The following is a 23,960-nucleotide window of genomic DNA, read 5'->3' as shown; positions in this document are numbered from 1 at the left end:
CTGGCTAAGGTGACTCTTGGCTTCTGAACACTCTCTCTGACTGACTCTTTCCTGTCTGGGCCTAACTATTTATATAAGGGGTTCCCTAGCTCCCTCTACTGTCTAGAAGGAAGAACTACACCCTTAATAGGCCTGGTACAGAGGAGATAACATAAATAACATGACAATTCACATTAAAATGCAATATAAAATACAATAACCATGTTCCACAGAGGTGGAGAACAATGTGGCCCAATTGACCCTTGTGTAGTGCCCACCCTTACGTTGTGGGACACTACATACCCCGTTGCTTTGACGTTGCCCGTCCTCTGCGCAACACAAGGGGCCCGCCCAGCTGGAAACTGTAACCTGAAAGACAAAAATGCGAAGCAGGCACACACATCTACATTTGCAGTGAAAATATCAGGCAGCTCCGCTGGCAAAGGAACAAGTGCGGTGAAAAGGGGCATCGTTCTCTTCACTCAGGATAGTATAGGGAACAGGGGCGCTGACCTGGTACAGCGTAATCAGGAATAACCAGGATAGTCCATAATGATACAATACAGTAGTCCCATAAAATAGCATCTCAGAGGCCCACATGCATTGTGGTTATCTCTGGGCACAGTTCTATCTTGAATTAAGATTGCACATAAAAAGTCACAACACAGAACTCTACATTTCAGGAAACACTTTCTCCTGATAAGTCCTGGTAGATAAAAGGTGTGCTGTAAAATCCCTGATCAACCTGAAAGGGGGTTAAAAGGGTAAAGGTGCAAACAACAGCAAAAGCAGGAACAAATTGGACTTGGCACTTTGAAGCAGGCAGGATGTCCTGGTAAACAATATGGCATTAGAGCACTTGGTATTCTCAGTGGTTTTTTCAACTACCACTGGGCCGTGGGTAACTGGAGCAGCTCTTTGGGCCAAAACATAGGACTCCTGTCCTGAAACAGTTAAGTTCCCTGTATATGGGTCCATCAGTAAGAAACATGGCCTAGCAGCCTAACTTACAGGTATGTATCTAGTTCACACTGGTCATCAGTTGTGGTACCATCCTGGCTCTGCTCCGAATCTTGGCCTGGAACGGGATCCTTGCATGGCTGGGCCCACAAAATAGTATTGGCCGGCAATTGCCGAATAAATGGGCCTGTCACTGGTATAGGCTCCGCAAGCCTGGGGGTTAACGCTGCAGGAGGCTCTAGGGGTCTGGGGTGGCGCCGGCTTCAAGCGACGGACCCAACTCCTTGCATAACAAAGTTTCTCAGGTGCCGCAACGACGGGCACAGCTACGGAGGTCGCCGAGCTGGTGGCGACGGGGACTTTTATTGCAGGCTCGGGGACATCGGAGTTCGTTGGGGGATCACAATCGTCCGGTGGTATCAGTGCCACTCTGGACGCGACAAGTTGGCGCAGGCCATGAAGGTGGATCTCTAACCTGGCAATCTGATCCTCCAGTCTCTCGGGCGATGCTCAGCTGCAGGTCTCCGGTCAAAGTTGTCAGCAGGTTCAGGCGCTGGGTCCGAACTTTTTCCTCGCCACAGGGCATCAAGGGCCATTGCGCCGAAGGCTTAACAAATCCCTCCGCGCGAGCCAGGGTACAGCTCGGGCTGCGACCGCGATGGGGGAGAGCAAGGTGGCCTCTCTGGTCCCGGAGTGTAGGCGGGTGGCTCCTCCTCCCTCTCCGATCATCTCAGGCTCCGGGGTATTGTTCGCAGGTAAGGCCATTCCGGCAGGAGACTCTCCTCTCTGCGACATGCCCAATCCTTCTCTGGTGACGACAGGGCGGCTCTCAGTATCTCGCCCAAGACCTCCCACTGCTCCAGGAGGCCGCCCCCTAGGTACTCCAACATGGGGGAGGCGGAGTCCATACTGGCAGACATGCAAATAAGCTGATAAGGCGGTGGCGCGGACATCCAGTCTTTCCCGCTTTTTCAGCAGACGGCGCCAAATTCTTCCCGCCAATACAATACAGGGATGGCGCAGCAGTTATTTCAGTCAGCTTAGGCGGCCATCTTTAAGTATAACGCTGTCATTCACTGACAGCAAGCGGTGACTTAAGAAGCGGCAAACAGTCCACAACAATACAATTTTCACACCGTGATTTTCACAATTCTTTGGCCCCACAATTTGCAAATAAACATATAGGGCTTTATCACTTTATAGGCAATAATGGCATACAGTTTAAATTCCACTATGGCGTAGGAATATTCCGTATCCTGTTCGTGACGCCAAAATATGAAGTACGCAGCCCTGCAGGGTGAGGCGAATGTGAGGTCACAGGGGTAGTTAAATAACAGAGGGTTGCTCTTGGTACTCACAGTTTTTGTATACCCTGGGCAGGCGTACAGCAGTGATGGAGAGGCTGGCAAATGGATCCTCTGGGGCACTCTCTGTATATAGGGACCAGGCCAGGTGGTAGGTGAGGTGCCCTGGGTGTTGCAGGCTTAATGTGCCGGTGGCAAGATCCCTTTAAGTTTGTGACGTCAGTGCCGGTAACGGTGGCACACCGATTTGTTGCAGTAATAAGTGAGGAACACACGTTGCAGTGAACCAAAACTTCCTTTTACTGAACAGGTTAACTATTTACAGTCTTTGGTCAGTTCCACATGTAAAAGATGGTGACAGGCAGGCTTTACATCAAATGTCAGGCAATGTTCTTTGCAAGATACTCAGAGGGTTAAACACTTACAGATCAGGCTGCACTTTTCCTCAGATCCTGTCTGTCTTTATCCCAAGGCCCGTATGCCCTATTGCTGGCTTTATCCTTGGTTGGAGAAAACTTCCTCTCGTATATAACTCCTTACTTTAATTATATCCTTCTGCCCTTCAGCTCTCTGTTTTGGCTGGACAAGCTTGGCTCTGCACTGTACTTTTTTAGGACTTGGTTTCTCAGGAGGCAGACTCTTCTCCTGGTGGCAAGCTAGAAGCCCTGGGCTATCTTGCTGCATGTCAGAAGTTGCTCATCAGCTACTCTCTGGCTAAGGTGACTCTTGGCTTCTGAACACTCTCTCTAACTGACTCTTTCCTGTCTGGGCCTAACTATTTATATAAGGGGTTCCCTAGCTCCCTCTACTGTCTAGGTGTCATGCCCTGCTCAGACTATGTGCGGAGGTTCTGCCAGATTAGCAGCACGTGTCTAGTCATTTGTTTGTTTTGGAGTTGTGCTAGCTCCGCCTCCCTTCAGGTGCACTGGGTGGGGTCGTGGGTTTAAATTACTCTCACTCTCAGTGTACCGTGCAGGTTATAGCTTCTGTCAGGCTGTGGAAGCAGCAAGGAGGAATTGGCTGTTCCTGCTCAGATAAGATAAGTGGGTTTCGGATTTTCTTTGGTTTGCTGTCTAGGCTGTTTGAGTGTCGTCTGTCCCCTCCAGGTTCTGAGGGAGCAGGCTGCCCCTTTTCCCCTTTCACCATCTCAGGGATTCTAGGGTATTTTCAGCCCAGGCACGAGGACACATTATTCCAACCTTCAGGGTCTGAATGTGCGCTTAGCAGAATAGGGAAAGCTGTTAGGGATTTGCTAGGAGGTGACCTTATCCCCAGCTTCTCGCCTAGTATCTTGTTTGTTTTTGTTATCTGTGTATCTTATATGCTGTCCGCCGTGGCAATAGGAGGAAGAACTACACCCTTAATAGGCCTGGTACAGAGGAGATAACATAAATAACATGACAATTCACATTAAATGCAATTAAAATACAATAACCATGTTCCGCAGGAGGTGGAGAACAACATGGCCTAATTGACCCTTATGTAGTGCCCACCCTTACGTAGTGGGACACTACACTTCCTTTTCCTCTCCAGCGTTTGGGATATGGAGAGCTGAATGCTTCCGTGGGACATTGTGGAGATGCTTGGTGACCCAGGTGTTGGTGTTGCTGCAGATCTCTGTTTGCGGGGTGCCAGGTGGCACTGTCACTCCACAGGTGGATAAAGAGGCCACGACTGCAGCAGAAGAGGAAGCAGGAGGAGCCAGAAACCTTTCTTGGTTTTTGAGGTGTCTACTCCACTGCAGCTCGTGCTTTGCACTTAAATGCCTGGTCATGCAGGTTTGTGCTCAGGTTGAGAACGTTTATGCTTCGCTTCAGGCTCTGATTGCACTGCGTGCAAACCACTCGTGTCTTGTCGTCAGCACATTGTCTGAAGAACTGCCACGCCAGGAACTCCTTGGAGCTGGCTTTGGTGTACTCGGTCCCTTGTTGCGGTGGGCAGTAGGAGGTGTGCTGTCTAGAGGACGGCCCGCTCCACTTTTGCACCCTGCTCCCTCTTCTGCTGTGCTGGTGGCTCTGTGCGACCACCGCCTCTTCCTCCGAACTACATAGGTCACTCGCATGACCTTGATTACATGTGGGGTCGAGGACCTCATCGTCCTCCACATCATCTTCCACCCAGTTTTCACCCCTGCCTTCCTTGTCGGTCTGCACACTTTCGAAAGCCCCCAGCAGTTGGCACCTGTGTTTCGTCTCATCCCGAGATGTGCTGCGATGGTCCTCCATGTACTCATCTTGAAAGATAGTGGTTGGGCATCGGTGCACTCAATCTCTTCCACTTCTGGGGCAGGGCTAGGTGGATGGCCCTGGGAAACCCTGCTAACAGAGTCATCAAAAAGCAGAAGAGACTGCTTCATGACTTGGGGTTCAGACTGCTTGGCTGATTTGCAAGGGGGTGAGGTGAAAGACTGATGGACATCGGCTGCAGGTGCCAACTGTGGTCTTTCAGCAGGAGACTGGGTGGGAGACAATGTGAAGGAACTGGATCCACTGTCAGCAACCCAATCTACTATCGCCTGTACTTGTTCAGGCCTCACCATTCGTAGAGCAGCATTAGGCCCCGACCAAATACCGCTGCAGGTTTTGTCGCCTACTCGCACCTGAGGAAGGGGTTTCACTTGTGCGTGTAGGTGGCACAGATCGACCACGTCCTCTCCCTGCAACAGGAGCTCCACCAGCAGCACCACGACCTGGGCCACGTCCCTTATTTGACGCTCTCCTCATATTTTTAGAATTAGGATCTTACCCTAAATGGGTGTTTAACCTCCCTCCCGACCGCCTAACGCAGGGATGCGTCCTGCGGGCGGTCGGTTTGTTCCTCCTAGACACATATACGCGTCATCTCGCGAGCCGCGAGATTTCCTGTGAACGCACGCACACAGGAGCGCGCGTTCACAGGATCGGAAGGTAAACGAGCTGATCTACAGCCTGCAAGCGGCGATCATTCACTGGCAGGCTGTAGATCCGATTTTTTTAACCCCTGAAAGGTATATCAGACGGTGTTTTGTTAACATAAATAACATAAAAAATATGACAATTCACATTAAAATGCAATATAAAATACAATAACCATGTTCCACAGGAGGTGGAGAACAACGTGGCCCAATTGACCCTTGTGTAGTGCCCACCCTTACGTAGTGGGACACTACACTTCCTTTTCCTCTCCAGCGTTTGGGATATGGAGAGCTGAACGCTTCCGTGGGACATTGTGGAGGTGCTTGGTGACCCAGGTGTTGGTGTTGCTGCAGATCCTCTGTTTGCGGGGTGCCAGGTGGCACTGTCACTCCACAGGTGGATGAAGAGGCCACGACTGCAGCAGAAGAGGAAGCAGGAGGAGCCAGAAACCTTTCTTGGTTTTTGAGGTGTCTACTCCACTGCAGCTCGTGCTTTGCACTTAAATGCCTGGTCATGCAGGTTGTGCTCAGGTTGAGAACGTTTATGCTTCACTTCAGGCTCTGATTGCAAAGCATGCAAACCACTCGTGTCTTGTCGTCAGCACATTGTCTGAAGAACTGCCACGCCAGGGAACTCCTTGGAGCTGGCTTTGGTGTGCTCGGTCCCTTGCTGCAGTGGGCAGTAGGAGGCGTACTGTCTAGAGGACGGACGCTCCACTTTTGCACCCTGGAACTCGACATGCCCCTCAAGGAATACCTTGGGGTGTCTTCTTTCCAAAATGGGTCACTTGTGGGGTATTTATACTGCCCTGGTATTTTAGGGGCCCTAAAGCGTGAGAAGTAGTTTGGAATCCAAATGCGTAAAAAATGCCCTGTGAAATCCTAAAAGTACTCATTGGAATTTTGGCCCCTTTGCGCACCTAGGCTGCAAAAAGTGTCACACATGTGGTATCGCCGTACTCAGGAGAAGTAGGGCAATGTGTTTTGGGGTGTATTTTTACATATACCCATACTGTGTGTGAGAAATATCTCTGTAAATGACAACTTTTACATTTTTCTTTTAGAAAGTTGTCAATTTACAGAGATATTTCTCTCACCCAGCATGGATATATGTAAAAATACACCCCAAAACACATTGCCCTACTTCTCCTGAGTACGGCGATGTATATGGCTGTATTTCGAATGGCTGCATTTCAAATAACTGAATCAAACCCCTGTATGTAGAGGGAGTATCTCACAGGGCCTGAACCAGTGTAGGCCTGAAGTAAATATTTCTTTGCACAAAATGGCTGCATTTCAAATGGCTGTATTCAAATCCCTGAATCAAACCCCTGTATGTAGATGGAGTATCTCACAGGGCCTGAACCAGTGTAGGCCTGAAGTAAATATATATTTGCACACAATGGCTGTATTTCAAATGGCTGTATTTCAAATCCCTGAATGAAACCCCTGTATGTAGAGGGAATATCTCATAGGGCCTGAACAGTGTAGGCCTGAAGTAAATATTTCTTTGCACAAAATGGCTGTATTTCAAATGCCTGATTCAAACCATGTTATGTTGAGGGGGTATCTCACACAGTCTGAACCAGTGTAGGCCTAAAGTAAATATATCTTTGCACAGAATGGCTGTATTTCAAATGCCTGATTCAAACCCCTGTATGTAGAGGGAGTATCTCACACGGTCTGAACCAGTGTAGACCTGAAGTAAATATATCTTTGCACAAAATGGCTGTATTTCAAATGGTTGTATTTCAAATCCCTGAATCAAGCCCCTGTATGTAGAGGGAAATTCTCACAGGGCCTGAACCAGTGTAGGCCTGAAGTAAATATATATTTGCACAAAATGGCTGTATTTCAAATGCCTGATTCAAACCCCTGTATGTAGAAGGGGTATCTCACACGGTCTGAACCAGTGCAGGCCTGAAGTAAATATATCTTTGCACAAAATGGCTGTATTTCAAATGGCTGTATTTCAAATCCCTGAATCAAACCCCTGTATGTAGAGGGAGTATCTCACAGGGCCTGAACCAGTGTAGGCCTGAAGTAAATATTTCTTTGCCCAAAATGGCTGTATTTCAAATGGCTGTATTTCAAATCCCTAAATCAAACCCCTGTATGTAGAGGGTGTATCTCACAGGGCCTGAACCAGTGTAGGCCTGAATTCAATATTGGTGCACCAAATGGCGGTATTTAAAATCTCTGATTGTAACCCAAATTTATTAAGGGTGTATCTCACAATGACATCTGCCATCAAAGGCTGCCAACTAAATTTTTTGTGCTCAAACGAGTGTTTGTTTAACAACTGAATTTGACAGCAGTATATAAGCCTGTAATTTCACACATGCTGATGCTGCAAGGCCTGAAAAATATTGTTTTTTGTCAAAAAGTGTGTTTTTTCAACCCCAGAAAGGATGGGTGTATTTCTAGCTTAAATTGCACACTGACTAATCAAGATGTTGTAGATTTGCAAAAAAGTGTTTTTTTGGTAACAGAATATGAAAGCTGTATATATTAAACTTGAATTTAACATTTGGAGATCTGGAAAATACAGTTTTTGAAAAAAATTGTGTGTTTTTCAAACCACAGAAAATGATGAGTGTATTTCTAGCTTAAATTGCCACACTGACTAATCCAGATGTTGTAGATTGCCAAAAAAGTGTTTTTTTTGGTAACAGAATATGAAGCTGTATATTTTAAACTTGAATTTAACACTTGCAGAACAGGAAAATACTGTTTTTTTTCAAACCACAGAAAATGATGGTGTATTTCTAGCATAAATTGCACACTGACTAATCCAGATGTCGTAGATTGCCCAAAAAGTCTTTTTTTGGTACCAGAATATGAAAGCTGTATATATTAAACTTGAATTTAACACTTGCAGATCTGGAAAATACTGTTTTTTGGGGAAGGGGGGGGGGGGGGGATTGTGTTTTTCAAACCCCAGAAAATGATGGGTGTATTTCTAGCTTAAATTGCACACTGACTAATCCAGATGTTGTAGATTGCCAAAAAAGTCTTTTTTTGGTATTAGAATATGAAAGCTGTATATATTAAACTTGAATTTAAAGAGGACCTTTCACAACTGTACAAAATAAAAACTAACTAGATCAGTGGGCAGAGCGGCGCCCAGGGGCCCCCCTGCACTTACTAGTATGTCTGGGCGCCGCTCCGTTCGCCCGGTATAGGCTCCGGTGTCTGCGCTCCCTCTGACTGATTTCTTGTATGAGGCGTGTCTTGCTGCAGCGCTGGCCAATCGCAGCGCACAGCTCATAGCCTGGCTATGAGCTGTGCGCTGCGATTGGCCAGCGCTGCAGCAAGGGAAACGCCTCATACAAGAAATCAGTCAGAGGGAGCGCAGACACCGGAGCCTATACCGGGCGAACGGAGCGGCGCCCAGGACATACTAGTAAGTGCAGGGGACCCCTGGGCGCCGCTCTGCCCACTGATCTAGTTATTTTTCATTTTGTACAGTAGTGAAAGGTCCTCTTTAACACTTGCAGATCTGGAAAATACTTTATTTTATTTTTTTTTAATGTGTTTTTCAAACCCCAGAAAATGATGGGTGTATTTCTAGCTTAAATTGCACCACTGACTAATCCAGATGTTGTAGATTGCCAAAAAAGTGGTTTTTTTTTTGTAACAGAATATGAAAGCTGTATCTATTAAACTTGAATTTAATACTTGCAGATCTGAAAAATACTGTTTTTTTTGGGGAAAAAAAAGTGTGTTTTTCAAACCACAGAAAATGATGGGTGTATTTCTAGCTTAAATTGCACACTGACTAATCCAGATGTTGTAGATGCCCAACAGAACAGAATATGAAAACTGTATATACACTCACCTAAAGAATTATTAGGAACACCTGTTCTATTTCTTATTAATGCAATTATCTAGTCAACCAATCACATGGCAGTTGCTTCAATGCATTTAGGGGTGTGGTCTGGTCAAGACAATCTCCTGAACTCCAAACTTAATGCCAGAATGGAAAGAAAGGTGATTTAAGCAATTTTGAGCGTGGCATGGTTGTTGGTGCCAGACGGGCCGGTCTGAGTATTTCACAATCTGCTCAGTTACTGGGATTTTCACGCACAACCATTTCTAGGGTTTACAAGAATGGTGTGAAAAGGGAAAAAAACATCCAGTATGCGGCAGTCCTGTGAGCAAAAATGCCTTGTGGATGCAAGAGGTCAGAGGAGAATGGGCCGACTGATTCAAGCTGATAGAAGAGCAACGTTGACTGAAATAACCACTCGTTACAACCGAGGTATGCAGCAAAGCATTTGTGAAAGCCACAACACGCACGACCTTGAGGCGGATGGGCTAGAACAGCAGAAGACCCACCGGGGTACCACTCATCTCCACTACAAATAGGAAAAAGAGGCTACAATTTGCACAAGCTCACCCAAAATTGGACTGTTGAAGACTGGAAAAATGTTTGCCTGGTCTGATGAGTCTCGATTCTGTTGAGACATTCAAATGGTAGAGTCCGAATTTGGCGTAAACAGAATGAGAACATGTATCCATCTCTGATGGCTACTTCCAGCAGGATAATGCACCATGTCACAAAGTTCAAATCATTTCAAATTGGTTTCTTGAACATGACAATGAGTTCACTGTACTAAAATGGCCCCCACAGTCACCAGATCTCAACCCAATAGAGCATCTTTGGGATGTGGTGGAACGGGAGCTTCATGCCCTGGATGTGCATCCCTCAAATCTCCATCAACTGCAAGATGCTATCCTATCAATATGGGCCAACATTTCTAAAGAATGCTATCAGCACCTTGTTTGAATCAATGCCACGTAGAATTAAGGCAGTTCTGAAGGCAAAAAGGGGGTCCAACACCGTATTAGTATGGTGTTCCTAATAATTCTTTAGGTGAGTGTATACACTTGTAACAGCAGAGTGACGTGCAGCGCTACGGGACTCAAGCTTAATATAGAGCCTGGGTCACATGCTGCTCTGGCCAATCACAGCCATGCCATTAGTAGGCATGGCTGTGATGGCTTCTAAGGTCAGACAGTTGAGAAGCATGGGAGCGTCAGACGTCTTACGCTAGGCTCGGCCCCTCCCCCTGTCCCGGCACACTGGCTGCTCGCCGCTCGATACCAGCTGGACTGCCGGATCGCTCTGAGATGGCGTCTCGTGAGCGCCGTCGCTTGTTCCGGACGTCCTGGACGCTGATCCCCGTCTGCCCCTATTGGAGAGGGGTTTGATCCTGGCCTGTTACATCCGAGGGGGGGGGGTGCCCTGGTTCCCAATCTGCTGCTGCCGCCGCCGTTTGAAGGTATACAGCTGCCGCTGTTGAAGGTCTGCCCGGGTGGTGAGCTTTTGTGACCGGAATGAAAAAAGTGCAGAGGAGGACTGATAGTGGGAGTGTAGTTGGTCTTGCCTCCTCCTGGCCTCCTCCTGTGACTTATGTTCTACTGTTTATCTATTTTCTCACCGCTGCTGCGACTGTGGGTATGATCCCTGAGACTGCTGCTGACTGATTGGCAGTCAGTCAACTGCTGTGGCCGCGACTACTGGCGTGTCGTTCGAGGCCGCCGCTGATTAATTGGCAGCCGCCGCTGGTACCCGCATTGAGATACCTGGCGGGGATTAGATGCGGTCGTTGAGGCTGGATCGCAGTGGAGTAAATTGAACGAGAAAAACGGAGAGTGTTGGGGGTCGGATCCCGGATTCTAAACCTTCAGAGAAGTCGCTTCCTTCTACAGGCTTAAGCTAAACTAACTCCGTCAAACTTCTCTGAATTAACTACGCTTTCCCATATGCCTGGATTTTTAGGCTTTGGACCTTAACTCTTTAAAGAAGCTGCTTCTTTTTTTCTTTTTTCTCTCTCTTCCCTCTCTTGTAGGCTCAAGTCTAATTTTACATCGTTGAACCTTTTTTTTTTTTTTTCCTCCTCTGAACTAACCAGTGTCTTAATATGGACCTAATTTATTGTTTTGTGTTTTGACCTTGTGTCTAATTTGAAAGGGGGTTATATTTGGTCTCATTATTGTGTTTTAGGGGTTTTTCACAGGAGGTTAGTAAGTGATTGTAATTGGTTTTTCTTTGACTCTTATAACAATGTGTTGTTGTAACTAACTGTTTGAAATAACAGGTAGAGGGAAAAGGGAGAGGAGGAGAGGGGGAGAGGGGAAGAAAGGGAAAGGAAAAGAAGAAAGACACCCTTGTTCAAGGGCTTATATATTGAGAGGGATAGGGAAGTTAAAAAAAACTCCAAAATGCCGTCAAAAAAAAGGGAGGAAGAGCGTGGCCCTACGGGAGTACCACCAGGCGATTAGTAACAGGGCTAGAAAGTGGCCTAAACAACAGGGTCTAAATAAGTATTTGGTCCCGAACTCACCTGGGTCTAGATCCCCACAAAAAAGAAAAAACTGCGGACGCCAGACTTCAAGGTCCGACGCATGAGATGACACCCGAAGGGGGAGAGGGGAACCCCGGTGACATATACAGAAACAGACGCAAGAAAGGTGCAGGACATACTTTGCGGATGGAAAATGTAATGGGCAACTTGGTAACACAGCTCGGGGCAGTGCAAACGGATGTTATGGTTATACGAGGTGAGATGGAGAGAAAGTAAGGCAGCGTTTGCATGAGACGGAGAAAAGGATTCCCACCCTAGAGCAATCTGTGCAGAAGTTAGAGAAGGAGGTGGTATTTTTAAAACAGATAAATGGTAAGATGGAACAAAAACTGGGTTGTTCAGGAGGATAGATCAAGAAGATCCAATATGAGATGTGTGGGGATCCCAGAGCGAGCAGAGGGAGATAACTGTACTGAATTTATGGAGAAATGGATAAGGGAAAATAGTAAAGAGGGTACTCTCTCCCCCTTATTCTCTATTGAAAGAGCACACAGGGTCCCCACAAAAAAATAGGGTCCCCAGGGGATTATCCTAGATCGATATTGGTGAAATGTTTACTAACCAAGGATCGCGATGGAATACTATCTGATGCTAGAACTTCAGAAAAATACCAGATACAGGGTGTAAGGATTACATTTTTTCCAGACTATTCATCCAGTACTAACGCACAAAGAAGAGAATTTATAACTGTTAAAAAAAAGATTAAGGGAGGCAGGTCTAAAGTATAGCTTGCTCTTTCTGGCAAAATTAAGGGAGGAATATAAAGGAAGGAGTGTTTTTTTCCAGAATCCGGAAGAAGCTAGCGAATGGACGGATGGGGAGGGCCTTTGAGGCTGGGGGAGGCGGAGGTGAAAGGAGTCTTTATGCTAAGTTATGGAGTCGCCCCAGACTGCTGGTAGCAGAAGGGGGGACTATTTAGATAGGGGGGGTATATACGGGATGCGGGAGGGGGGGACGTGTTTTTTTTTTTTTTTTTTCCTCTCCCTCCCCCTCTGCTAGATGGTTAGGATCCTTTCACTAAATGTGAGAGGGCTCCGAGAGAGGGTTAAAAGATACGCTATCTTGAGTGGATGAAGAGGTTTTTGCCAGCCATCATCTGTCTCCTGGAGACAGATTTGGATAAGGAATCATTAAGGTGGTTGGAGAGGAGATGGATGGTGGAGGGATATCACTCTGTATATACTACCTATTCTAGAGGGGTCTCAATTTTGATAGACAATAAGATTAAATTTGAAGGTGTGGCATGTGAGGCCGATAACTATGGCAGATACCTCTTTTTACATTGTTATGTAGAAGGGATTAAAACTGTAATTGCCAATATATATATTCCACCACCTTATAAACCAGATGTTTTTATCCAATTGTATAGATTTATGTTGAACAAACAGGAATGTTTATTGATTGCGGTAGGCGTTTATACGCGGTTATGGATTCCACTCAGGGATAGAACTTCTGGCAGAGGGGGAGGAGCACAAAATGTAGATTTATGTAAACTAGCCCGGGAATTTAATTGGGTAGATGTTTGGCGTGTGCAGAACCCGGACGAAACCATGTATTCCTGTTATTCAAAAACACACCAAACTTGGTCAAGAATAGATATGATTTTTTGGAAATAAAAGTTTAATGTCCCAAAACAGGATTAGGACAAAGTATATACCATGGCTTTGTCAGATTATAGTGCAATGGTAATTGAACTAGATTTGAATAAAAATAACATCTTGCTGTTGTTCAAGTTTAATTCTCATTGGTTATTATTGATCTCAGATAAAGAGAGTATAATTGAGGAGTAAAAATAATTTTTATGGTAAATAACGGTTCTGCTAATAGACTAATGGTCTGGGACATGGCTAAGGCATTTTTGAGAGGAGTGCTGTTTAAAAGGTAAATCACTGGAAAAAAGTACTAGAGAGAATGGGAATGCATTGGAAGAAAAACTACAAGAAGCAGGAATGTTAAATAATAAAGGGTGGTCCCTTGGGGTATAGTGCAAGGGCACCCCCCAAATAGACTACTCGTAAATAGACAGAAAAAATGTAAAAAAAGGGGTAGTGACGTTTTAAAACCTAACTTTTAATAGGATAGTTATAATCCCACCTGGGAAAAGGACCCCTACCTGACAAACAAAACATAGACACAAAAGAACAGGGGACCTGGTGTGACAGGTACACCCAATGGTCAAATAAACAGGCACGTCCGGGATGGAGCGGGACGTGAGTGCTTGACCAGTAAACGTAAGCAAGCAAGATTGCACTAATACTGAAGACGTGGCTTGTGCCGTGGTCTATAAACATGCCCAGGGAGGCAAGAAAGAAGGGTAGGTCTTACCGGTGGATGGGCAAGAGTGGTCCAGTGCCGGTCCAGTGCCCTTAGGGGAGATGTTCGCACGTGTGAATGTGTCCCTTAGTGCCGGATGATGGTCACTTAGTGCAGGAGGGCCACAGGGAAGAAACTGTCCCTGGTGTTGCCCTACTTGGCCTAAAGCTGCCCTAAGTGCTGCTAATACGGGGTCCAATCCCCGCAAGGGTGGCCCCGTCCGGAACCTAGCCCTAAAAACAGTGACCTAGATAGCCCTGTAAGGACAGGAAAAAAGGCCCTATGGGGCTCAATGGCCTGGGTCAGCTAATGAAAGAGAGGGAGGGGGATATAGGTGCTAATGTGGATAGATGTGTAATATCTCCTACACTAGTATAGATAAATACTCTGTGTCCCTACGCGTTTCGTTGGAGAGTAAAAAGGATGCTATATATGTCCTATGATAAAGGAACTATAGGTAGTTGCCTATGGCAAACCCCACAACTCGTCGGGGGACAGGGGTTAAAGGGTACAGTATACCTCCCCTACTCGCAACCTATCTGTATGATCAGGACAGATATGGGGGAGGGGAGGGAAAGGAATGCAAGAGTACAAGGTGTGGCGCAGACTTGACGGGACTAGATAGTCCTAGATAACCCAGAATCATATGAAATGGAAAAAACACATACACAGTGGTGCAATCAGTCTGGGGCGCGCAATACCTAAAAAATGGTTGCATACTATGGCCACTCAGTCTAATGGCATGTTGAATGGGGTTACTCACTGTTAGGCATGGGGGTCATGTGACTTCTCCTCATAGGATGCGGCACAGCAGTTACAGGTGCCGATCATCTGCCTGGCGTCCTGACAGCGCAAAAGGGCGCGCTGTGGGGTTTAAATGTGAGGTAGGAGGTCATGAACGCATGCGCAGTGGGCGCAGCCGCCGCTCACGTGCCTGGATAGGTGTCACGTGACGCGGACGGGCGCGTCCTTGGATGCGCATGCGCAGATAGTAGAGCTGGCAGCCGCATCACAGTGTGAACTCACCGCGTCACGCCTGCCCATATTAGTCATGTGATGGGGGCGTGACAGTGACGGATCGCTGCAGGAGCTGTCCAGCTGTAAGTATGGGAGTGGCTGCTATATATGATAGTCCAGCCCCTACGACAACATACGTACCGATGCTGGGGGAAGAAAGTAGCAATCCACCCAGCATGGGACCGAGGAGGGGACTTATTTGGCAGTCCATTGACGGGCATAGAAAGAAATAATAACAGCAATATAGGCCAAACAGCGCACGGCTATACATTAGGGTAAGAGACTAACTACAAAGAGTCGCTACCGATTGATAATCAATCAAACAAACAATCAAGCCATCAAACGGGGGGCATAGCTGAAATATATCTTCCACCTGCTAAAATACTGATGACGTATCGCATATCGCAGATCGGCCCCCAGGTGGAGTTGGTCAGTGCCATGAGAAATCAGCCCATGGTATATCTGGCATGTATGGGGTCAAAGATGGAGACCGCGATATGCGAATTAGGCATGGTGGAGATAATTAGGGGTAAAGCTCCAAACACATATGGTCCCAGTGGGAGGGGAGAGAAGGATGCAAGCAGTATGTATACATGGTCCACGCTGCAGGTAGCCAATCTTAAAAAGACTGTGTGCTAATACTGTATATAATATACAGTGAGCTGACCTGGGAGGGGATCACAGGAAGCAGCCATATTGTAATTGGTCGTTCAAGCCGAGGGGTTGGGTGGTCTTAAGTTTAAAAATCCACCAGGACTCCCTCTGGAGGATCTTTTTGTCCCAATCTCCCCCTCGTGGTGGCCTCCTGATGTGTTCTAGGCCTATGAATGTGATGACGGATTGGCGTCCGTCGTGGGCAGAATGAACGTGTCTTGCCACCGGGGTATCCCTGTTGTTGCGGATATCCCCCATGTGTTCTCCTATGCGTACCCGCAGCTCCCTGCGGGTTTTGCCCACATATCTCATGCCGCACTCACAGGTTAGAAGGTAGATAACCCCAGTGGTGCGGCAATTGATGAAATCGCGGATATGATGGACAAAGCCCTCCGGATCCGCTGGCAGGGACTTACACTGTATAATGAATTTACAGAAGGTGCAGCGGCCGCACCTAAAACAACCATGGACTGGACTAGGCAGCCACGTATTTTTCTTAGGGGGATTATAGTGGCTGTGAACGAAGCGGTCTCGCAGATTAGTCCCTCTCCTAAAGGTCACTGACGGGTGGGGGCTAACTGCGTCGACCAGGTCAGGGTCCATCAGAAGGGTGCTCCAGTTCCGTCCAAGAATCTCTTTAATTTTGGCTGCAGCAGTGTCAAATGTACCTATAACTCTTAGTACATTAGGACTCTCCACTTTCTGGTCCCCAGTCGGATGCAGCAGTCTAGTGCGCGTCGTCTGTTGCGCTCGCTGGTAGGCCTGTCTGAGGGTGTTGTCTGGGTATCCCCGTGCCAAGAAGCGTTCTCTCAGTTCGCCTGCCTGCCGTGTGAATTCCTGCTGGTCGGAACAGTTACGTTTGAGCCGCAAGTATTGGCCCACAGGAATACCCCGCTTCAAAGGGACGGGATGGCAGCTGTCCCAGCGAAGCAGGGAATTGGTGGAGCTCTCCTTGCGGTATATGGTGGTCTGTAGGCCCCCTTTAGTGTCTCTCGATATACATAGATCAAGGAAGGGGAGATTGTTCTGTACAATGGATGAAGTAAATCTCAGATTAATGCTGTTGTGATTTAACTCTTCCACCAGCCTACCGAAGTCGTCCTCTGAGCCGCTCCACAAGATGAAGATGTCATCTATGTAGCGGGCCCAGAGGACGATGAACTCCGTGTACCACCCAGGCACGTCACTGAAGACAGTGGTCTCTTCCCACCAGCCCAGGAGCAAGTTGGCATACGATGGCGCGCAGGAGCTGCCCATCGCGGTGCCCCTGAGCTGGTGGTAGATGCTTCCGTCAAAATGGAAGCAATTGCTCGTAAGCACAAAGTTCAAAAGATGGATAACCAGCTCATTGTGCGCCGCGAACTGTAAACCTCTAGCCTTCAGATAATGGGCAGTGGCTGCAAGACCCTTATCGTGGGGGATGGAGGAATACAGGGCCTCAACGTCGATGGAAGCCAAGAACCATCCAGGTTCGAGGTTGAGGTGCTCAAGTTTCGAGAGTAAGTCACCTGTATCCCTCACATACGAAGGGAGGGACTGCACGAAGGGCCCTAATATGCGATCCACATAGATCCCGCAGTTTTGCGGGAGACTACCTACCCCTGACACTATGGGCCGGCCTTTGAGGGGGAAGGTGCCCTTGTGGACCTTGGGTAGGCCATAAAACGTGGCCATTATGGGATGCGCTGGGTAGAGGAATTCGAATTCCTCACTGCTAATGAGTCTATCTGTTTTAGCTTTAGATAGAATCTCCCTTAGCTCCTGCTGAAGTCTGGGGGTCGGATCAGATGTTAATATCTCGTAGCCTTGTTTGTCTCTGAGAAGCGTGAGGCACATGTCTCGGTAGGCCGAGGTGTCCAGTATGACCACATTACCCCCTTTGTCGGAGGGCTTGATCACGATATTACTGTCCTTTGACAACTCTAAGATGGCTTGTCTTTCCTTCCAGTTACAGTTAGATCTCATATGATTAGGAGTAATCTTGGACAGCTCAGCGGTAGTCTGTCTGAGAAAAACGTCCACACAGGAAATGTCCCCCACCGGAGGCATTTTGGTGCTCCTGTTTTTTAGATTAGTGAAGGGACCAGTGCCATCTGGGCAGTCTGGAACGCTGTCCAGGTTGAACAGAAAATGCACATCACTCAGGATCTCCACCGGCACGCCCAGCTCACGGCTCTCCTTCTTGTCTTTGAGCTTGAAGTATTTGTGCCACTTCAACTTACGGGCGAACAGGTGGAGATCCTTTGTCCAGCGGAAAAGATCAAATTGCGTGGTAGGGACAAAAGACAAGCCTCGTCTGAGTACCTTATACTCTGTCTCTGTTAAGGGACGGGATGAGAGGTTAATGACTAGTTTGTCTTCAGTATGCCCTACTAGTTGGGTGGAGGGTTGATGTTGCGGTTTCGGAGTGGGTAGTGCATAGTTTGTTCTAAAAAAGAGGCAGATGATGAGGGCTGCGGAGCAGAGGGTTGTTGGTTGATAGGTGCGCATGGTACTTGGTCGTATGACTGGTAGGTGTTATAGCGACCGCCCCGACCTCCCCGACGTCTAGATCTACCACGCCCACGTCCTCTAGTTCTAGGGTATCTATCCCTCTCACTATCTGAGACGTCGGTGTCAGTGGAAGACACGTCCGTTCTTTGAGAATAGTCTGGGGTAGTGAGGAATAAATAGGCCTTGTTCTCCTTGAATTCCTGGGAATCCCTAGCGAACTGCCTGTGTTTTCGTTCCTTCAGATGGTATTGGTACCTTTCTATTGTGTTCTGCAACTGGTTCTCTTTGATGCTAAAATCGGCCTCTTGTTTAAATTTTTTGGTGGTCTCGTTTTGATCCGCTAAATTACCCTCTGCTCTTGTTAGTAATGCCCTTTCTTCATCTAGCAGTAGCTGCATAAACCGCAGGGAACTGGCGGTGGCCTCCTTCTCCCACTTCTTTAGTAACCCTGGATTTTTGATCCGGCTGGATAGATTAAGTGATATGCGAAGGCCTCGGGGAACTATCCCTTGTTTGATATAGTTTTCTAATGCCTGTACCTCCCACCATGAACTGATGTGTTCCTTGTATATTCGGGTAAGTTCTGTAAACGCCCCGTTCAGGGTGGGAGTGTACTTTTTTTGGGTAAAGGCCTGTTCTGAAAAAACAGTTTGGGCTTCAGTGAGCCACGAATCTCTATCTAAGCCCGTGGTCAGGAAACCTGCCATGTCCCCTAATGGGTACCAGAAAAATAATAAAGGGTGGTCCCTTGGGGTATAGTGCAAGGGCACCCCCCAAAATAGACTACTCGTAAATAGACAGAAAAAATGTAAAAAAAGGGGTAGTGACGTTTTAAAACCTAACTTTTAATAGGATAGTTATAAATCCCACCTGGGAAAAGGACCCCTACCTGACAAACAAAACATAGACACAAAAGAACAGGGGACCTGGTGTGACAGGTACACCCAATGGTCAAAAAAACAGGCACGTCCCGGGATGGAGCGGGACGTGAGTGTTTGTTGTCGTAGGGGCTGGACTATCATATATAGCAGCCACTCCCATACTTACAGCTGGACAGCTCCTGCAGCGATCCGTCACTGTCACGCCCCCATCACATGACTAATATGGGCAGGCGTGACGCGGTGAGTTCACACTGTGATGCGGCTGCCAGCTCTACTATCTGCGCATGCGCATCCAAGGACGCGCCCGTCCGCGTCACGTGACACCTATCCAGGCACGTGAGCGGCGGCTGCGCCGACTGCGCATGCGTTCATGACCTCCTACCTCACATTTAAACCCCTCAGCGCGCCCTTTTGCGCTGTCAGACGCCAGGCAGATGATCGGCACCTGTATCTGCTGTGCCGCATCCTATGAGGAGAAGTCACATGACCCCCATGCCTAACAGTGAGTAACCCCATTCAACATGCCATTAGACTGAGTGCCATAGTATGCAACCATTTTTAGGTATTGCGCGCCCCAGACTGATTGCACCACTGTGTATGTGTTTTTTCCATTTCATAGGATTCTGGGTTATCTAGGACTATCTAGTCCCGTCAAGTCTGCGCCACCTTGGTACTCTTGCATTCCTTCCCTCCCCTCCCCCATATCTGTCCTGATCATACAGATAGGTTGCGAGTAGGGGAGGTATACTGTACCCTTTACCCCTGTCCCCCGACGAGTTGTGGGGTTTGCCATAGGCAACTACCTATAGTTCCTTTATCATAGGACATATATAGCATCCTTTTACTCTCCAACGAAACGCGTAGGGACACAGAGTATTTATCTATACTAGTGTAGGAGATATTACACATCTATCCACATTAGCACCTATATCCCCCTCCCTCTCTTTCATTGGCTGACCCAGGCCATTGGAGCCCCATAGGGCCTTTTTTTTCCTGTCCTTACAGGGCTATCTAGGGTCACTGTTTTTAGGGCTAGGTTCCGGACGGGGCCACCCCTTGCGGGGATTGGACCCCGTATTAGCAGGCACTTTAGGGCAGCTTTAGGCCAAGTAGGGCAACACCAGGGACAGTTTCTTCCCTGTGGCCCTCCTGCACTAAGTGACCATCATCCGGCACTAAGGGACGCATTCACACGTGCGAACATCTCCCCTAAGGGCACTGGACCGGCTGGTCCTCTTGCCCATCCACCGGTAAGACCTACCCTTTCTTTCTTGCCTCCCTGGCATGTTTATAGACCACGGCACAAGCCACGGTCTTCAGTATTAGTGCTATCTTGCTTGCTTACGTTTACTGGTCAAGCACTCACGTCCCGCTCCATCCCGGGACGTGCCTGTTTATTTGACCATTGGGTGTACCTGTCACACCAGGTCCCCTGTTCTTTTGTGTCTATGTTTTGTTTGTCAGGTAGGGGTCCTTTTCCCAGGTGGGATTTATAACTATCCTATTAAAAGTTAGGTTTTAAAACGTCACTACCCCTTTTTTTACATTTTTTCTGTCTATTTACAAGAAGCAGGAATGGCATGTATAAGGTATCCCCCCAATTTTAAGAAAAGAGTCTGGGAGGAAGAACAAGAAAAGTAAAAAATACACCAATTAGAAAAAAGTAGGAAAGAATTGCTCTTTCAAGGGATCCGGTTAGCTTCGGAGGGTGAAAAGGTCGGTAAAATTTTAGCAAATATAGTGAGAAATCAAAAAGGGAAATCATGGATCGGCTCAATTAAAGATAAAACGGGCAAATTATTCAGTACACCAGAAGGTATTAAAAAAGTGTTCTTGGAATATTTCCTAGAGCTTTATAAGTCTAGGGCACAATATTCAAAACAAGAGTTAGATTTATACCTAGACAAGATTGCTTTTAGTAAGATATCCCAGGCCCAAAAAGAATACTTAGAAAAAGAAATATCGGTGGCAGAAATAAATTTAGCTCTGGGGAAGGTAAAAGCCGAAAAAACACCAGGGGGTGATGGGCTCCCTTTTGAAATATATAAAACCTTCTCCCAGGTTTTAGTACCAGAGTTAAAAACAACATTGGATGAGGCTCGAAAACTAGGTGATTTACCGAACTCCATGAAGGAGGCAATTATTACATTAATTCCAAAAAAGGGAAAAGAACAATTAGATCCCGGGTCATATAGGCCAATATCCCTTCTGAATACGGGCGTCAAAATTTTGGCAAAGGTCTTGGCTGATAGGCTGTCAAAGGTTATTAAAGTAGTAATAAATAAAGATCAGACAGGTTTTATACCGGGTAGAACAATATACCCAAATATAAGAAGGTTGTTCCTTAACATCGAAGCCAATAGATTAGATGCAGGGGAGAAAGCGATACTTTCACTGGACGCCCAAAAGGCATTTGACTGTATTGAATGGGAGTACCTTTGGGCAGTATTAAAAAGGGTTGGTATAGGGGAGGGATTTATAAGGTGGATTCAGTTAATATATCTTAACCCAAGGGCTAGAGTGGTCGTGGATGGGAGCTTGTCCCTGCCGTTTGCCCTATATCGCGGCACTAGGCAGGGATGCCCTCTCTCCCCACTGTTATTTGCTATCGCAATTGAGCCTCTGGCAAGCATAACAAGAAATGATAGGGAGATTAAAGGGTTTCAATATGTGGGTGGAGAAGAAAAACTGTTAATGTATGCGGACGATATCTTACTTTTTTTGCACAATACTGGGGATCAGTTTAATAGAGTGACAGAAATAATAGATAATTTTTTTTTTTTCTGGTCTAAATATTAATTGGGGGAAATCACATATGTTACTATTAGGAGATAGACAATTACAGGGAGACTCACGGGTGCACGTCCTCGAAAAACACGAGAATTTTAAATATCTTGGTATACAAATTTCCGGTCACATAGAAGAATATGAAAAATTAAATGTCCTCCCCTTAATAAAAGAACTTAGAACCAAAATACATATATGGAAAAGATTACCAATGTCAATACAAGGTCGGGTAAATTTAATAAAAATGGTCTTTCTCCCAAAAATACTTTATGTTTTGCAAAATGCTCCAGTGAGAATATCGCAGAACATTTTTAAGCTACTCGATAGCCTAATGGGGGATTTTATCTGGAAGGGAGCTATCCCTCGAATAAAGAAAGAAGTTCTTCAGCTTCCAGTGCGGGAGGGAGGATTAGCGGTTCCCAATTTGTTTTTTTACTATCTAATAACACAATATGGGAACATAAAGGGTAGTTTAAATAGTTTGGTGGGTAGTCAAGAAATAAATAGATGGGGATGGAAAGAGGAGTGGAACTACTTAGAGGTGTTGGAATCAGTTTTTTTGGGGAAAAAAAATATTGGTAATAGAACATTAAACTTAGTAGAATATGTATGGGGGGAAATTAAAAAAATATTACAGATTAAAGGGTTTTTGCATTACACACCGATTTGGAAAAATCTTAATTTAAAGGAACTGGAAACGATCAGGACTTATATAGACTGGGGAAAAAAAGGAATGAAATACTTAGTGGAATTTGGGATTCCCCATAGAGATATGTATAAATATTTTCAGCTTAGGAATGCGCTGCGGACAGTGGAGCAGGATGATAAGTATAGAAGGGAAAAATCAGACATGCTGGATAAATTTACTAGCGGAGGGGAAGGAGGAGGAATAACCGCAAGGAGATATGGGATCTTGTTGGAGGGAAAGAAAAAAAGGATTACAATGCTTGCCGTGAAAAAATGGGAGAAAGAACTAGAATCTTTTACGGAAGAGAAATGGAGAGATGCCCTTAGAAATTATGCGAGGGTCTCGGATTTTTCATAGTGCACAGATTACATCGATCTCCATGGATGTTGAAAAGAATGGGTGTGAGAGCCTCAGATAAGTGTCCAAAATGTTGGGAGGAGAAAGCCGATTTAATACACTGTTTCTGGAGATGCCCCAAACTCATTAGATATTGGACAGAAATAGCAGAAATCGTATTTTTGCTTTTGAAGGTTCAGTTGCCCAATGATCCAGTAATCTGTATTTTAGGGGCAACTGAACATTTGAAGTTAAACAAAAAGATACGATTGGTTTTGAATAAAGTATTATTCCAAGCCAGACTTCTTATACTTAGGAAATGGATAAAGGCAGATTCACCGACAGTGGGACAGTGGAGAAAAGCAATAGATAACTTAATTAAAGAAGAACGTGTGATGGAGAGTCATACTAAAAAATCACAAAATCTTGACGAAGTATGGAAAAAATGGTTACTCTAGGGCTGGATGTGTTTATGTTTTTTTTTCCTCTTATGGGGTATAAAATAAAGATAAATTGTAATTATTAATTGTTAATATTGACTTTTTTTACTGCCAGATTAATGTGCTTTCTTTTGGATGTTTTTTATGAAATTAAAATAAAGACTAATTTAAAAAAAAAAAAAAAAAAAAAAAAAGGTCAGACAGTAAACCACTTGTTGATTGGCTGCTGTGCAGCCTTTCAAAAAGCGCCAAGAAAGTGCCGAACCCCGAACTTTTACGGAAATGTTCGGGTTCGGGGTCCAAAAATCCTAAAGTTCGGTACGAACCCGAACTTTACAGTTTGGGTTCGCTCAACCCTAATCCTGACAGAACTCTTAGGAGAAACAGTAAGAGTCCTGATTACCCCCCACACACAATGATTGACAGCCTTTTCTATGTAAAAACACATACGGATACAGGGAGTGCTGTCAATCATTTTATGTGGGTGGAGTAATCAGGACTCTCATTGTCTCACCTAGTAGTCCTGTCAGGATTTACCCCATTGTTTCTCAGAAATCCTGCTTGTAAATATAAATCACAAAGGTCATCTTCTCTCCCTCTATCATACTTGGTACTCAGATAGGGCGGCAGAAATCACCTAATAGGCTCACTTTAAGGGGACACTATACAATCTGGCTGTTGCAGCCAATAATGATAATAGTTGCAGAGTATGAACAGGACCTGCTAATACTATAATTCCTCCTGTCAGTTATTATGTATATAGGTTTGTTATTGCCAAGTGAACTCTGTCTGATCTTCTGTGAAAAGAGAGGTGAATGGATCACCCTTCATGTTATTAGAG

At 46.0% G+C, this 23,960-nt stretch overlaps 1 long non-coding RNA gene across 1 annotated transcript; it reads left to right on the top strand.

The window, feature by feature from the left end:
• Nucleotides 1-803: 803 nt before the first annotated feature.
• On the top strand, nucleotides 804-22,377 carry LOC120977589. Its single transcript, XR_005773926.1, has 3 exons — nucleotides 804-814; nucleotides 16,993-16,997; nucleotides 20,864-22,377. It is a non-coding gene; the product is annotated as an uncharacterized LOC120977589 (long non-coding RNA).
• Nucleotides 22,378-23,960: the final 1,583 nt, after the last annotated feature.

This window comes from Bufo bufo, chromosome 8, assembly GCF_905171765.1.
Source record: "Bufo bufo chromosome 8, aBufBuf1.1, whole genome shotgun sequence".
Classification (NCBI taxonomy): Eukaryota; Metazoa; Chordata; class Amphibia; order Anura; family Bufonidae; genus Bufo; species Bufo bufo.
This window is presented reverse-complemented; position numbering and strand designations above follow the sequence as displayed.